The 18,394-nt window shown below is 41.6% G+C and overlaps 2 long non-coding RNA genes across 3 annotated transcripts; one reads left to right on the top strand and one right to left on the bottom strand.

Annotated features, from left to right (window-relative positions):
* The first annotated feature begins 14,637 nt into the window (after nt 1–14,637).
* On the top strand, nt 14,638–15,535 carry LOC133391465 (uncharacterized). Its single transcript, XR_009764963.1, has 4 exons — nt 14,638–14,900; nt 14,958–15,080; nt 15,263–15,338; nt 15,405–15,535. It is a non-coding gene; the product is annotated as an uncharacterized LOC133391465 (long non-coding RNA).
* On the bottom strand, nt 14,958–15,523 carry LOC133391466 (uncharacterized). Of its 2 annotated transcripts, none has more exons than XR_009764965.1 (3): nt 15,403–15,523; nt 15,239–15,330; nt 14,958–15,173 (listed from the first exon to the last, which is right to left on the bottom strand). It is a non-coding gene; the product is annotated as an uncharacterized LOC133391466 (long non-coding RNA). The 2 variants fall into 2 exon arrangements; XR_009764964.1 differs by having other exon boundaries at nt 15,261–15,330.
* Nucleotides 15,536–18,394: the final 2,859 nt, after the last annotated feature.

Here is an 18,394-nt window from a genome sequence, read left to right as displayed (position 1 = left end):
GGCGTATTGCAGTGCATCATGACAGGTCTATAAGACATAGAACAGCTGACGAGCACCTATCGAACAGAGTCGTGTTTGTTTGTCTCGTTCGATTGGTCCCAGAGCGCCGCCTAATCCGAACGAACTTGACAGTTTGCACGGCCGCACCAAGGTGGATAGAGGAGATCAGGTGATAACCCAATAAATAATCCCGCTAAACAAAATCAATCAGTCTGCGAACTCCCATAGTAAAAGCGGTGGCAACGCTTTTTCGCATGCGATTTTATCGGACGGCCTGTCAAATTTTTATATGGGATTTGACAGATAACGCCGGACGACGAAATCGCACGTCCGACGTTATCTGTCAAATCCCATATAAATCTCGTCCAAGGATAATGTATTTAGAAGGTTGATTTTATCGCTTTTACTGGGCGACATTGTGGGGGACATCTGTCACTCTCTGCATACAAATTTCATTACCCCGCGCCAGCCCTCCCCGATTTTTATACCGGAGCCCCCGGAAGAGATATGTCAAGTCGAGAAATGTCATTTTGCTCTGAACAACTTCACCTTGTCATTTATAACACCTTGATCTCGTCCGATAAAATCGCATCCGATAAACGTTGCCACCGCCCTAAGGCCCGTGTGTGTGCTTCAGGGCGGTGGCAACGCTCATCGGATGCGATTTTATCGGACGAGATTTGTATAGGATTTGACAGATAACGTCGGACGTGCGAGTTCGTCGTCCGACGTTATCTGTCAAATCCTATACAAAAATTTGACAGGGCGTCCGATAAAATCGCATGCGAAAAAGCGTTGCCACCGCCCTCATCGCATGCGATTTTATCGCACGTGCTGTCAAACGCTTTTTCGTATAATATTGCAATTATTTGGATGATTTTAATAATACAGTATAACTTCGATTATCCTGGGATGGATAAACCGGCAAGCGGCTTAACCGTGCGCATAAATCTGACAGCTGTTCATGCGTACGTCGAAAGTTTGCAGCGATACTCAAGTGGGTAACCAGTTTCTTGTGCAGCTCTACACTCAAGTGCCACAAATCCACAAAACGACCACTAAACGGCTTCTAAACGACTCAAGTTCTCTACCTAAACGGAATATAGAAAGACTTCGTTTAGCAGACGGCAAACGACTCATGCATTCTAAAAATAGCGAAAAAGCTGGTGGCGCTCTCTGTTGGTGGGATACCCCAACCAGTTGAGCTTCATCGCTTGGAGGAGAGCTTTCTCATTTCCTCTGTACTGTTGTATGGTTTCGCATTGAAGTTATGCATCGCTAGAACCAGAACGGCGATACGATTGTTTAAATACAAAATCCAACAGAAACCACCAGCACTGACGCAAGTGAGATTTGAGTAATGGTCGTTGGTGTTGATACCCGTGTATCTGACCACACGACCATTCATATAGATTTTTGCTCAGAAAGTTAGAAGGCTATATAAGTCATGATAAATTGAAACTTGTCGAAACACATTGCAAGAAAAGGATAGCAATATAATGATGAGTTGTAATACGCCATCTATTGTTCAAACCAATGAAGCTGTGGAGCTTTCATTTTTGTTCTATGGATATTCAATTTTCCAGTCGTTTAAGCTTAATCTGTGGCGCTTGGGCAGTGTCTAGTGGTATTCTCGAAATTCATTTTTGTTCATGAACAGTTGTTAAACCTATAGTTTTTGAATAAAATAATATAATACTAATGATTAATCGATTAATTTCATGTGAATTAATCATAAAACTAGTGAATTGCATATTTTTTATATGCGTTTGACATTTCTTGAACCATTATCCGTGCAAATCGATTAACCGGCAACCGTCCGGTCCCGAGCTGCCCGGATAATCGACGCTCTACTGTATAACGATTGTGAAAAATTAATTTGAGATTGTTCCTACAAAACACCACACATTTAGTTTGACAGATAAAATCGGATGCGGCGTCCGACGAAATCAAAACAATTTGATTACGTCAGATCGTCGCATCCGATTTTATCTGTCAATTTAATCATGCAGTTTATGTAGGAACAATATGAAATTATTTTTTTATAATGATAAAACCATTCAAATCATTAACATTTTCGCAATATGAGCCGAAATAGCGTTTGACAGAAGCGTCCGATAAAATCGCATCGGATGAGCGTTGCCACGGGCCTAACCGTTCACCGCCCAAAAAGACATACAGCGACAACGTCGCGCGCGACAAAAAGTAGCTCAATTTTGCAAACAGAGCTACTCGTCTCGCGCGACATTTTTGCTTCATTCGAAATAATCGAATTATCTAGTTTGTTTACAAGCCAGATTAATGCCAAACGCAAAAATAAAAAATAGATTAGAAAAAATAGAATAGAACATTTTTTAGTAGGGTCGAACATGCTTGTGAGAAAACCTCACGAATGTTCATCTACGTGGTACAACTCGTTTTCTTTCCCGAAAATTACAAAAACTTGTGCCGGTTATGAAAATAAATGCGACTCGTTCAAATGTCCGTTTGCTACTGTATATTCAATTGTCAAGAGTTCATTACATAATTCATTTTGAGTTCATTCTGTTATCCTTATCTGTGCCTATGAGTTCATTTCCTATCCTATTTCTAAATTGAGTTCGAATTTCGAATTCGAACTAATAAATTCAAATGATCAATCTCCAACAAACACATTGTAACCTATTTTTGTGTGTTTTCAAATAAAAAAGTTGGTTGATTGTGTCAAATGAACTACTTTGATCTCCACAAAGTGAAATTTTGAGCTATTCCTCGCCACGCGGGACGTTGTCGCTCTATGTCAATTTGAACGGTGACATGTTCGACTCTGTAAAAATGCGGAATTTTCGGAACGGAAAAGACGAAGAATCGGAAGGTGTGCGCTGTTCTGATTCTCGATCACGAATAGGCGAAAGGCCATGAGAGTGACAAAATGCTAACAAATTTTTCAAAACGTGAGCTTTTGTAAAAAATTTGTAACCTGGAGCAGCGCGATAAGTAAAATATAAGGAAATAAAGTTGACACAAGTTGACAAAAAATGACAAAATTTTACGTTCGCGAAAAAAGCGTAAACAAACAGCTATTTGGCGCAGTTGTGACCCATTGCTATGATTATAATGCTAAAATGCATGATTCTAATTGATTTACGTATCTATTTCGCGCTTCTTAAAAGAAATATCGATGATATTCAGATGTTGGATCTTTTTTTCGTTCTTGTGCATGTTTTTGGTGCGGCAACAAGAAAAGCTCTTTTTTGCACTTGACAAGCAATTTTGACAAACTTGAAATTTTTTTCAACATTTTGTCACCTCCATGGCAACTTGCTAAATGCCGTTTTATTTTGGCGTTTATGCGTTCGATACTTAAATATTAACGTATGACCGCAAACAAGGTGTTCATGTTTTCGAGATGTATTCACATACAATTTTCGCTTGCTATAACTCGATGTTTAATTCTGTCGCCAACCACGAAGCGAATCGGACGTTATCGATACGCGCTCCAGGTGGATGATTACGGCCAAAGTCAAGCCACTGACCCCGACCATACACACCACGAAGATTTGCGTACGCTTGGTTGAACGTGAAGCGATCTGTGCTTGCTGTGCGTAAAAGTTGTACAGTGTTAAGTGTGTGTAGTGTGTTTAATTGTCTGTGCGTTACCTATTAGAGAGAGTTGAGCGCATCGACGATACAAGTGCGTACGGCTTGCATCTCTTGTGCGCTCGCATCTCGTGCGCTCGCATCTTATCGTGTGCGCTCTCCTCTCATTTGTCCCGTGCTTGGTAAGTGTTACGCTCTTATCCTGTTATCCTTGTTCCCCATACAGTTAATTCGTTGGCTAGGGCTCTCCCATGGAGGCGGAGCCCATGGATGAATCCGATGAAGGCTTCATTACAGTGAAGCGCAAAAGTTCTGACCCAGGGCAGATGGCCAAAAAAAAAGTGTTACATGAACCTTTGGCTTCAACATCGCGAGATGATTCTGCTAAAGCGAATTTAAAATCAAGGGCCAAAACATATCATGCTTCTTTTAACGGGGCACATAATGTTTTTTTTATGCCTCGTACCAAGCCGCTTGACGTTAGATCGATCACAGCATCGATCTACAAAAAATACCCGGGTGTTTTGGACGTCATCCGACTGCATCCAAAGAAGTTGCGTGTCACCGCAAAGGACCGGGTGCAGGCCAATACAATTGTGGCCGATCCGGACTATACGGAGGATTACCGGGTTTATATTCCCGGTGGATTGGTGGAAGTCATCGGTGTGGTAGATGACTTTGAATACCCCTTAGAGGATATCCTTCAATACGGACAAGGGGCATTCCTTTACCAATCCTCGCCTCGTGTCAAGGTCCTCGAAGTGAAAAAACTGTACGCTTCGAAAATGGTTGACGGAAAGAAGGTGTTCCGTGAGACTTCCTCACTCCGGATCACTTTCGAGGGTACAGTACTGCCGAACACGCTGTACTTCGAGGGTCTGCGGGTACCCATCCGTCGACCCTTTGTTACAAAGGTGGCTACCTGTTCTAAATGCAGCCAGATTGGACATTCCGAGCCTTACTGTACCAACTCTGTTAGGTGCGGTAAGTGCAAAGGACCGCATTCTACGGCAGAATGCAAGGCTGACACCCAAAAGTGCGTTCATTGCAAACAGCAATGGCACGAAGTGTCTACTTGCTCAGTGTACCGCAAAACGCAGGCCGAGCATAAAAAAGCCGTCCTTTTTAATTCAAAGAGGTCATTCGCCGATGTTTTGAAGAAAACCTCAGAAGTGAATCCGTTCGATACACTCTCACTTCTTGAGGGTAATGAACCGTTGCCCAATCTGGCCCCTCTAACAGGAGTGAAAAGATCGATTACACCGAGGGTGTCAATCAAAGGGATCCGGAAAAACAAAACTGTTCCCCCTAAAAAGGCACCTCGACGTCACGTTGATGCGACCCAACGCCAATCCCAGGGTCCCATGCCCCCACGTGATGTTCGTACTCGTCCACCTTCCCGTAACCCTCCCAATCCTAGCAATCTGGCTTTCCCCAGTGAACCCAGATCCTTCTCCAGGCAATCCCTCCCAAGCCTGACAGAAATCTTACAATCCCTCCTAGACTCCCTTTCCCTCCCGGAACCCCTATCCGGGCTAATCCCTTTGGCATTTCCTTTCCTAAGAGGAATGGTCAGGCAATGGTTATCAAAATGGCCATGTCTCAGTATGATGGTCCGCTTGGATGATTAATGCCTCCAATGACCACTATACTACAATGGAACTGTAGAAGTTTTTTGGGAAAAATTGACTCTTTTAAAGTATTGATAGGGCAACACAATTGTAACGCATTTGCCCTAAGCGAAACTTGGCACTCACCCGACAAAAATATTACCTTCCCGGGATATAATATTATTCGTCAAGATCGACATGATCCAGCTAGTGATAGGCGTGGTGGGGGAGTGTTAATTGGTATTCGAAGTAGTCACAGCTTCTACAGAATACCCCTCCCCACACCCGAGGGAATCGAATACGTCGCTATACAGACAAAACTAGGGGATCTTGACGTTTCTATTGCTTCAATTTATATCCCACCGGGAGCCAATCTGGACCCAAAGAAGATCAACAAGGATCTTGAAACCCTAGTAACGGTACTACCAAAACCGTTTTTCATCCTGGGCGACTTTAACGCCCATGGATCAGATTGGGGTTGTACGCATGACGATAATCGTGCACCAATCATTAGGGATATCTGCGACACATACAGTTTGACGATTTTAAACTCTGGCGAAGCAACTAGGGTGCCCTCACCTATGGCACGACCCAGCGCAATAGACCTATCTCTTTGTTCATCGTCTTTAGGGCTGGATTCTATGTGGAAGGTAATCCAAGACCCGCTTGGCAGCGACCATCTGCCAATAAAGATCTCGATTATCAAGAGGAGTCGCACAGTTGATCAAGTCCCCGTTAATTGTGACTTAACGAGGAACATCGACTGGACGAAATACGGCAACCAAATGACCGCTTTGCTAAGCCGCGTAGAACCCAGTTTCTCCGTAAATGAGGAGTACGCAAATCTCGTTATGGCGATAAACGAGTGCGCCCTCGGTGCCCAAACGAGGCCGCCCCCCCAGGCAAGGATTTTTAAAAGACCACCCACTCCTTGGTGGGACGCGGATTGTAAAGCGGCATTCTCAGCGAAGCGGAAGGCTTTTGCCAGGTATAGAGACACCGGCTCCATGGATCTATACATCCATTATAGAGGCCTGGAGCGTAGGTGCAAAAACTTGCTTAAAGCAAAAAAAAGGTCATACTGGCCGAGGTACAGGCGGTCCCCGAGATACACGGTACCTCTTATACGCGGATTCGGAGATACGCGGTTTTCTAAAATTGACAATTCTTTGAGCAAATTGTACTGATTTGACACATCAATTGCAAATTGCCAAATAATTTCCGTTTTGATCGAATGTTAAAAACTATTTCAAAAGGTTTAAAACAGTTATATTCAGTCAGAATCATATCAAATAATTCATAAAGTGACTAAAACCGCCCCCTACTTGCAAAATTACACGAAAATTTGTGATATTTTAGCTGGAAATCACGAGATTCGACTTACGCGGAAATTCGAGATACGCGGTATTTTGCGGCCGTTTTCGGTCCCCATTAACCGTGTATCTCGGGGACCGCCTGTATGTCAAAAACCTCAAGCCTTCCACTTCGCTAACGGAGCTTCAGAGCATGGCGAAAAGGATGCGCAACAGCAATGCAACAAACGAGAGCGAAAAGGTTTCTGGGGCATGGCTAGAGCCATTTGCACAAAAAGTCTGCCCTGATTTCGCTCAAGCACCACCATTTGAACAGAGTGCTCATGGGAGTGATCCGCAAATGGATTCACCGTTCACAATGGTTGAGCTATCGCTTGCTCTGTACTCCAGCAATAATTCGTCTCCAGGACTGGATCAGATTCGGAACAAATTGCTCCATAATCTGCCAGATCTGGCGAGGAAACGGCTGTTGAGATTATTCAACATTATGTTGGAGCTTAACACCGTCCCGTTGGAGTGGAGAGAAGTGAAAGTAGTCACCTTGTTGAAACCTGGCAAACCGGCATCAGACTATAATTCTTATCGACCGATAGCAATGCTATCTTGCTTGCGAAAACTATTTGAGAAAATGATTCTTTTTAGACTGGACAATTGGCTTGAATCCAAAGGCCTCTTGTCAAGTACCCAATTTGGCTTTCGCAAAGGCAAGGGTACCAACGATTGCTTGGCGCTGCTTGTGTCCGAAATCGAGATGGCTCATTCTCGTAAAGAAATGATGGCATCTGTATTTCTTGACATCAAGGGGGCTTTTGACTCAGTATCAGTCAATGTTCTGTGTCAAAAGTTATCATCTGCGGGCTTAACCCCATGACTGAATAACGTCTTATTCAACCTCCTTTCGGAAAAGGCAATGAATTTCGACAATGGCCACATGAAAATTCGGAGAGTCAGTTACTATGGACTACCACAAGGGTCCTGTTTGAGCCCCTTGTTGTATAATTTTTATTTCATTTCATTTCATTTCATTTCATTTATTAATACAATATCCGCCATCAAGGCTAAATAAGGCAGACTTAAAACTAAATAAACCCTAACAAATAAACAAAATAATTCATGAAAAACTAAGCCTAACTAAACTAGTCTAGACCTAGCAAAAAAATTAAAGAAAAAAAAACAAAGGTAGAGCGTAGAGACTATCAAAACTTAATGAAACTTAGAAGAATAATTAAAGAGAATTAGAAGAAAAAATACGGTTACGGAAAGAGTTGAGAGAGGAGTCGAAATCAAAGAGATAGTAAAAGTGATAGTTTATGTGAACGATATTGATGCATGCCTTGCACCTGGCTGTAACCTAAGGCAATTGGCGGACGACGGTGTTGTATCAGTCGCCAGCAACAACATCGCCGACCTTCAAAGTCCTTTGCAAACCACACTTAACAATTTAGAAGTGTGGGCCACAAACCTAGGTATCGAGTTTTCTCCAGAGAAAACGGAAATGCTGATATTCTCTTTCTTTTACAACACTGAGAGTAACAGACGCTTGAATTTGGTTGACCCAAAAGTCGATATCTTTTTATATGGTAAAAAGATATCCATTGCCAGATCTTTTCGATACCTAGGGGTTTGGTTTGATAGCAAAAATGTATGGAGGACACATATTGACTATCTGGTACAGAAATGTACAAGAAGAATCAATTTTCTCAGAACGATTACCGGACTCTGGTGGGGTGCACATCCCAAAGACGTCCTTAACCTATATAAGACAACGATACTGTCCGTCTTGGAGTATGGTTGCATATGCTTCCACTGGGCAGCCAAGTCGCATCTAATCCGACTTGAGAGGATTCAGTATCGTTGTCTTAGAATCGCACTAGGTAGCATGAAGTCGACTCACAACATGTCACTCGAAGTGATGTCCGGAGTGATGCCGCTAAAGCTTCGTTTTGAGCTACTATCGCTTCGCCTTTTCGTCCGCTCTACAGTATCAAATCCCTTGATAATCGAGAACTTTAAAACACTGCAAGAGATAGGTTCTAAATGCAAAATCATGAAGGTCTATCGTGATTTTGTTTCTCTACAGGTGCACCCTAGTAGTTTTCAAAACATTAGTAGTGCCAGCTTACCAGAGTCCTACAGTTCCATTTTAAGTGTAGATACCTCGTTGAGGGAGGCAATTAATACTATCCCTGATAATCTTCGCTGGATGACAATTCCCAACATTTTTGTGGAAAGACATGGCCAACCAAATGTAAACCATTTTTACACTGACGGATCCTCATCAGAGCAGGGCATTGGTTTTGGTGTATATAACACGTGTACCGAAGCATATTTTAAATTACGCCAACCATGCTCAGTTTATGTAGCGGAGCTCGCCGCAATCTTTTATGCCTTACTGTTGATAAGTGCATGCCCTCCGGATCAGTATGTAATTTTTTCAGACAGCCTAAGTGCTCTTGAAGCATTAAAATCCGTGAAGGCTATTAAGAGCCCAGACTATTTTGTAAAAGAAATTCTAAAAGTCCTATGCTCCCTGTTTGAAAAATCGTTTCGAATATCCCTGGTATGGTTGCCTGCTCATTGCGGCATCTTAGGAAACGAGAAAGCAGACCATTTGGCCAAGAAGGGTGCTTCGGAAGGGTCCTTTTACGATAGACCTATCCTCCCTCACGAGTTCTTACGGGCCCCACAAGCTTTCTGCATTGCACGCTGGCAGGGCTTGTGGGACACGGATGAACTTGGGAGGTTCCTGTACTCGATCTCTCCTAGAGTTTCTTTGAAACCTTGGTTCCGCGACATCTCTGGAGAGCGTGCATTCATTCGAATGATGTCTAGACTTAGGTCTAATCATTTCGCATTGGGCGCACATCTCCAGCGTATAGGACAGGTCGACACAAAAGCATGTGGCTGCGGCCTTGGATTTCACGACATAGACCATCTTCTATGGTCTTGCGTGGAATACGAGGCTGCACGACCCACTTTGTTGGATGCAGTCGAAAAACTGGGAAGATCTCCTGGTGTTCCCATCCGGGATATACTAGCTGGGTCAGACTGGAGCCTTCTAAGGATCATCTTTGAGTTCTGCAGGGCTAACGGATTAACTGTGTAATATTCCTATAACAGAGCTATTGTGGCTGGCTGTGTATTGGTTGGTCGTTGTCGTTGTCATGCACTCTCACGCCGATGGCATGGATCGCGGGGTGCTATGGAGGGACTTGCTCCCTCGTAGCATCTTCGCGGTTTTTGGCAGCGGGGTGCGGTCATGTATCATCGTCGTGCGGCTTGCTCTTGCATGGCTGGCTGAATGAGTTATGTATCCCACTCCCACTCCATCTGTTTGTCTTTGTGCTACATGTTGTAAATCGCTAGTTTGCTTGTGATGAATGACTGTACGTATGAATGAATGAATGAATGAGCGTGGTTTGTATGGATCTTGGGTCAGCTACAGCTTGAGACAGAAGGTCTTTGCATGGACGAAGTCCTTGTAAAGATAAACTATTCAAAAAGAGTTCCGCGAGAGTTCTCAAAGCACCTCAACTCTGCTACCAGAGGCAAGAATGCAGAATGATACAAACTAACCATCCCAAAGAGCCCTGGAATATGGATTGGATTAAGACCCCTGCAATGCCCACGGACAAGAGCTACTTCAACGGACAAGAACGAACCAGAAGAATTCGAGCAAGCCTTGGAAAATTTCTTTTCCACAGGATAATGACGAAGCATATGATCTCGACCTCTGCCCCCTCTTATTGGACCACTCGACAAGGACAAGGATCGGATTTTGACAGCAACGTCCGAGCACACCCGGGATATGGTGCCCTCCTAAAGCTGCGAGAAGGAAATGTCTCGCAACAGTCATGCATTAAAGATTAATCTGAATTTATATGTACTCTAATTTTAAGCAATACGGCAAAGCCGTCCCTACTGAATAAAAAAAAAAAAAACTCGATGTTTGTTTTGATTGCTTGTGTCTGACAGTGCACCTCCATATGATTACAGCAATTTTCCGCAGTAGCATACATCGGGTTACGAGCGGCGACGAGCTAACAGATCGAGAACAATGGAAATTTGTAGCTGTCATTTGTAGCCGCATACATGAATGCAGCGTGTAGGGCCAGCTTCAGATTGCGCATATATTCGTTTTATCAAAACATATGTCATTTCGCGTAGCCAACCCTGAGCTATAAACGTCATTTCCATACAATTTCAGATTGCGCATAAATTTTCAAGATTATATGTCCGAGATATAAATTTTTTTTTGACAGATAAATACTGGCGTCCCCCGAGTTAGGCCCGTGTCTGTGCTCCATCGCATGCGATTTTATCGCACGTGCTGTCAAACGCTTTTTCGTATCATATTGCGATTATTTGGATGATTTTCATAAAATAACGATTATGAAAAATTAACTTGAGATTGTTCCTACAAAACACCATACATTTAGATTGACAGATAAAATCGGATGCAGCGTCCGACGAAATCAAAATTTTTTGATTCCGTCGTACGACGAAATCGCACGTCCGACGTTATCTGTCAAATCTCATATAAAATTTTGACAGGCCTTCCGATAAAATCGCATCCGATGGAGCACAGACACGGGCCTTACGACCCCCTTGAGTTACGACGATTCGCAGATACGACGATTTTGATTTTGACAGTTAAAAGTTGTCATTGACAAGAAATTGATGTATTTTTTTGAATATCTGGGCTGATAACCGTTATACATACATTTCCAAAGATTCCACAACTACCCTATCTTGATAATCTATATTGTATACGGTTTTGAAAATATAACTATTAAATTATCGAACATTATTTTAAATAAAATACACGATATTATAAATTCCAATACTTCAACTTGGATATAATCTTTAAATTCATATATATTCGACATACGACTTTTTCGACTTACGCCTTGCTTGGGACATTTTTTCGGTCCCAAATACAGTCGTATCTCGGGGGACACCTGTATATCAAACCGATCCGTTTGACAGATAAATATATGCGCAATCTGAGATTGCGCATCGTCTATTGCTACGGTTATGACCAAAGTGGGTATAGGGACTAGATGCAAGGTGGAATGTATAATGAGGTGTAGTTATAGCGGTTTCGGCGATCCCCCCCCCCCTGGGCTCCGATTTTGACAGATGGTTTTCCGCTTGTATATGTATTGATGGATTGTTTACGTTTTGCATGGTCAATATTTGGTGGGGATCAATTTGGGTGAATATTTTAGTTTATTAGAACACTGCCCGTGATTTAACCGTAGAGTTGGCAACCAGATTTACATACGTAAGTTGGCAACCGGCATACCCGGGTATTCCACACGTTTTGATGCAAAAAATTAACGATTTTCATAGGTAAACAATGCTTTCTATATTTTAATGCTGTAAGCAAGTAATGCCGACCATATATTCTCTTCTATTTCATTTATTCATTAAGTTTTTTTCATTTTAATATAAAAATAACGGTCATATTGAAATTAGGAATCGCTTGAATTTGACTCGAAAATAAGCACAATACGAAAAGAGGAAGAAGAGAAACGTCATTCTCCATACAAAATGTATGGAATACCCGGGTATGCTGGTTGCCAACTTACGTGGTAAAGTTAAACAAAAATTCAAAATAAAATACTTACAGGATGTTTAAAATTACAACTCATGCACCAAAAAATCATAAATTAAAAGTTGGGAGGCTACGGCAAATTTCAGGTCAATAAAAGCAATGAATCAAAAGTTATGGCAGTTTAAAGTTGAAAAAAATACCCGGGTATCCGGTTGCCAACTTAAAGGTTAAAATGGAAATTTTCCTTCGAGAACTTGAAGCGTTCGCCAAACGCGGAAAACTAACTGTCAGTTTTCTTCGTCGATTCTTTTTCAACCTAGCTGTCAAAACGGGCAAGTTATAATAATTGATGGATTGTTTACGTTTTGCATGGTCAATATTTGATGGAGATCAATTTGGGTGAATATTTTAGTTTATTAGAACACAGTCCGTGATTTAAAATGCTACGATGAAACTATTGAAGCTTTTTCATCCAGCTGTCAAAACTTTCCCACGCTTTTTGATCAAATGTTCTGGATGGCTCGACCTCTGTATTATATGGACTTTGGTAGCATACATTGAGGTTTTAGTTGTTGTGCATGCAGTGGTCTGAAAGCATTTTCGGCCATTTTTACATCGTTTGTTTATAATATTGTACTTTAAAAAGTTGACGAATATCAAGAAAAGATAGAATTATTGTGAAATTATCAATTACAACAAGATCAGTGCCCGAAATTACGACGAAATCTTGTGCAGTTCAAGAGGGTCAAAGCTAAGAGGCCAGATTTCTGATTGTGGTCATTTTTAAGTGATGAATTACTGAAAAAACTACTCCATGCCACGTTCATGAGAAAGAAATGTATAGTTAAACTAAGTTTTGAGCACAAAATGCACAATTAGCCCTAAAACGTGTACCCAAGCGCCACAGATTAAGCTTAAACGACTGGAAAATTGAATATCCATAGAAAAAAATGAAAGCTCCACAGCTTCATTGGTTTGATCAATAGATGGCGTATTACAACTCATCATTATATTGCTATCCTTTTCTTGCAATGTGTTTCGACAAGTTTCATCTTATCATGACCTATATAGCCTTCTAACTTTCTGAGCAAAAATCTATACGAATGGTCGTGTGGTCAGATACGTGGGTATCAACACCAACGACCATTACTCAAATCTCACTTGCTTCTGTGCTGGTGGTTTCCGTTGGAGTTTAGTATTAAAACAATCGTATCGCCGTTCTAGTTCTAGCGATGCATAACTTCAATGCGAAACCATACAACAGTACAGAGGAAATGAGAAAGCTCTCCTCCAAGCGATGAAGTTCCACTGGTTGGGGTATCCCACCAACAGAGAGCGCCACCAGCTTTTTTGCTATTTTTAGAATGCATGAGTCGTTTGCCGTCTGCTAAACGAAGTCTTTCTATATTCCGTTTAGGTAGAGAACTTGAGCCGTTTAGAAGCCGTTTAGTGGTCGTTTAGTGGATTTGTGGCACTTGGGTATGGTTGTTTGGAATCGTTTGCAAACGCTTTTTCATCTAACTGTCAAAAATAAGCTTTCAAAATGGTGGAATAAAATGGAGCTATGCATCGACCTCTGTATTATATGGACTTTGGCTCTAATGTGTAAATTAACATACAGGTTGACAGGGCCAAATGAGCTACTTTGATCTACGCGGAATTAAATTTTGAGCTACTTTTTGTCGCGCACGACGTTGTCACTTTATGTCTATTTGAACGGTTATCTGTCAAATTCCATTAAAATTCATCCGATAGAATCGCACCGGATCAGCTACCACCCCTGTTGTCTATGAAAAGTTAGCCATATTAACATAACGAGTATTGTTTTATCTATTTATTTATTTATTTATTTACCAACACATTAATGTTAGGAGATTCGGGATTCGGAAAATGCGATGATTCAATCCCTAGAAAGATTGAATCGGATCGATTCCCGTTTGTAGGATTTGAATCCCTGAAAGATTCCACTGCGATTCGATTGGGATTCTGATTGGTATAAGGATTGGGATTGCGATTCGTTTGGGATTGGTATTCCATTGGGATTCGGATTGGGATAAGGATTGCGATTCGACTGGGATTGGGATTTGTTTGGGATTCTCATTGGGCTAAGGATTGCGATTCGATTGAGTTTGGGATTTGTTTGCGATTCGATTGGGATTCGATTGGGGTTAGGATTGGGATTCATAAGGGATTGTGATTGGGATTCGATTGGGATTTTGATTGGGATAAGGATTACGATTCTATTGTGATTCAATTGAGATTGGGGTCCTGATTTCGATTGTAATTCTGATTGAGATTGAGATTCTGAATCGAATGGGATTGGCATTCACTTGGGATTCCAATTGGGAATCTACTTGGTATTGGGATTGCGATTCGGTTGTGATTAGAATTGCGATTGAGATTGGAACTCTGATTAGGATGAAAATTTGGCCCAAACAGCAATATTTCTAACACTCGCAGTGTTTTCATGCTGCACCCTTGAAATGCTTACTGTAGAGTTGCGTGCAAGTTCAGCAAGAGAGAGAGGATCGCATGAGTGGATGAGCGCTGAGCGCACTGGCTCAAAGAGAGAATTCCCTCCCGACAATGGCACTCAAATTCTCTCATTTTCTCATGCCCTCTCTGTCACATTCGTAGCTCGATCTCCCTCTTCTGGGACTTAGCGTTCTGAGCATGCGGTTTTTGCAACGGTCATTTCGTGCCGCTTCGATCTCATCACCTTCTTTCCCCTCCCACCCCTCTTTTTGATCCCCGCTTTGGGGCTTGCAAATTTTTGACATGTCAAATGAGAGTGAAGCTAAAATGTAAACAACAAGTATTCGCGTGTGCCGTGATTTTGTAAGTATTTTATGCAAATTATATGATGTTTATCATTAAAAACGTTTTGTTTTGTAGAATAAACATAAAATCAACCACGGAAGTATGATTTAGTTGTGGTGGAAGCGAAAAAAAAATGCTTGGAGCATGGAATAAAACCGGATGAAATTTCTAGCCTTCACGCACGATGCCGACGCTGAGGTAAGGTGTGCTTGTGTTTAATTTCGATTATTGTTTCATTTTAGGGTGTGCTCCACAGCTAGTAGCTCCCACATTCGAACCGCTCATGGTAACCTGCAATTATGTTATTTTTAGTTTTTCATTTAGTTTCAATGTAAAGTAATAGTTGAAAAACATACAATTTGATTTCATCCAACTTACAGGTTTTACAGGTGAACAACAATTAGCAACTCCCGATCGAATTGCACACAACAACCACCCACAATCACAGCTGTAAAAGTAAGTATATGAGTTTTGCATGACTTTAAAATGTCTTATTTTTAATATTTATCTCCATACTTACAGGTAACACGGATAGGTAGCAAGGAAATCAAGCTTGTACACAGAAATCTACACAAAAACTGGGTTTTATAAGCGCACGAAAAGCGACGCGGCTATCTTTGAATAAAAAGTAAACAAAAGAGTTTCGTTTTAATTTAATTTTGACAGCGGGTGTGGTGATGGCTTGAGCGATTTGGAACAATCATTCTCCGGACAGGATTCGATCCGATCCGTGACGTCACTGAGCGCCGGTTCATTTAAAGCTTCTTCTCTGAGTTCTGCTTATACCAACAAGCAAAGTTGAAGCAGAGAAGAAGCTGTGGCGGTTTCCATACAAACTCTCTCTGAGATTGTTGAAAGGGTTGTGAGGGAGAGGAATTAATGAGAGCGTATATAATGTCCCTCGAGTTCAATGAAGTGTTAGATTTGTTCGATTTTAGTATGTCTACATCTACGTTCAAGGGGAAATTGCGTCTACGTCACATTTAATGTTAGCTTATAACTAGAGGTCTATTTATATGTTATAAATGATCATTGTTATACATATCTTAATTTAATTATAAGGTTGCCGATTAGACACAATGGTCCGTAGGTTGTGTATGAAATAAATAAATAAATAAATATAAGCAGGTGCTCAAAGCAAAGAAGGGGCTTTTTAGGAATAAACAGTTGGACAGACAACTATTGAACGCACCGAACTAACGGACAGGATTCTACACTTACAAACGGTGCAAGAATGCGATTACGATGCTCTGTACGTCCTGGTTGGTAATGTCATAACCAACAGTGTTATTAAGAACATAATTGTGAATAAGAGGGGAATGACGACGACAAAAAGAGATGACGCTACATTTACTAGGACAGAGCTCTAAGAAGTTTGACGCACACCAGGAAGAGAGGGAGTTAAGAAGGGATTGGAGTGCGCTGCAATCATCCTCTTGCATCACTGGAACAAATACACTACTCCGTGCCACTGAAGCGTTTGGGCGTGTTTCTTCGTTGCTCCTGTGTGCTGTCTGTTTTTGGTGTGATTTTTGTTTGAAATTGTTCGCTTTTGAATTTGTGAAGCTGTTCCTGTCGCAAGTTTTGCTGTGTTGCTGTGTTGAAGCATTTTGTTCCTGCATCGTACGAGAATTTCTACGAGAACGCGTACCTGAATTGTATTTTCTACGTGATTTGTGTTTCATCGGCGACTGCGATTCAGTGTTATTGTCCCTGCTTCATACACTCAAAGAGTAATTTGCACCAGCTCATCAATCAGTGTCCTCTCCGTTCACTCTCATTGCTCACCTAAGTGATCGATACTCTCTCCCATAATGTACTGTGCAATCTGCTCTACTACTATCAACAAAGATCCAGCAGAGAGGTGGCACGTAATCGTGGTCTCTGCTGAATGTGCGAGAAATGCCGTGACTCGAGATCAGATTTTTTCTCATCAATTTCGTGCTTGATGAATACACTGAAAGATGGGTTGAGAAATGCAATACGAAGTGAGCTTGATCAAAGGATATCTCAGCTGGATCCAAATAGAGTGATGCCGCAAGAGCGTGAGAAAATCGCTCCGACTGTGAGTACCATCTCTCTCACCGATAAAACATTCCACACATCCACCGATACTCCTATGTCACCAACACCAACTCCCGTCAAACAGAACTCATTACCACACTCACAATCGCGTATGCTCTCTGATAATGAACACATTAATCCAACACAAGCAATTCTTCACACCGGTACTGCCAATGATCACATCAACACAGACACCATACAATTCATTCCTGCACCTGAGCCAAAAGTTTGGATGTTTGTAACTAGGATTGCACCCACTGTAACTGAGGAGAACATGAAAATGTTCATACTAGTGTAGCGCCTGCAAGATAGGCAAAACGCGCACAGAATAATTATAGCTAGCTAGGTTTAAATTATACACATATACACTTACACACATACACATAGTTAGATTTTAATTATGCATATATATATTTACACACATACATCTACAATTAAGGTTACACGTAGGATAGAATAGAATAGCATAAGATAGGAAATAGAAAATAGTAAAATAGGCGATAATTAGGATTAGCCAATGAGGAATAGGATTAAGGAATTTTGGCGCGAACGAGTGAGTATAAATTAAGGATAAGTTGAGGTTTAGGATTATTAACAAAAGTCCGATCTAAGAGGAAACGCTGCCCGAGTTAACATAGAAGAAATAAACTCCAAGTAACTACACAAATTCAAGCCACATTATTCTTTTGGGTAGTTAGAAGATTTCATATCACTACATGGCGACCGTGACAAGTGTGAAACTGTGATGCGAGACAAAAAAAAAAACTCGCGTAAATACGAAGTTAATTCGCGAGTGCGTAATATTCCTTCCGGTCAGAAGAGTATTCTAGTATCTGCGTTGATGTTTAGCGTGATAGAGTGAGAGAGTAAAGACGAGAGTGAAGCGCAACGCTACAATTGTACGATAATTCGAACTATCGTTATTCAAACGCAGTGATAAAATATAAGGGTTTCCTGAAAAATCACGCAAATTGCACAAAAACTCCTGTCGGGTATCGTCAACGAACCAAGGTGCAATGAAAGAGAGAGTGTATCCCGGTTATAAAAAAAAAGTGGCCAGGAAAAGTTAAATGAATGCTAACAAACATTCGGTGTTAAAAAACAAAAAAAAAAAGCAGCGATAGTTAACGGGACCGTGCGTAAAGTGATCTAAGTGCAGTGACCTCGATCGGACAAGATTATCGCACGTACGAGTAAGCCACATTTCGTACCATCGGCGATAAGCATCACAGTTTGAACCGGCATGACCTTTTGCGACAAGTGACCAAGTGTCGTTTGCACGAGAGGGACATAACGTTGTTGCGAGAAGAAGGAAGAACGGAGCAGCCGATATCAAACGGCAATACAGCGTGCGGTGAAGAAGCGACGGCGAAGCAGTGAACTGTGAGAGAGCGAGCAGCGATTTGCAGTGGATAGGAGCGACGGTGCAGCAGTGTGCTGTGAGAGAA

This window comes from Anopheles gambiae, chromosome 2 (genome assembly GCF_943734735.2).
Source record: "Anopheles gambiae chromosome 2, idAnoGambNW_F1_1, whole genome shotgun sequence".
Taxonomy (NCBI): Eukaryota; Metazoa; Arthropoda; class Insecta; order Diptera; family Culicidae; genus Anopheles; species Anopheles gambiae.
Note: the sequence above shows the minus strand (reverse complement) of the source record. Positions and strands in the feature narration are given on the sequence as shown.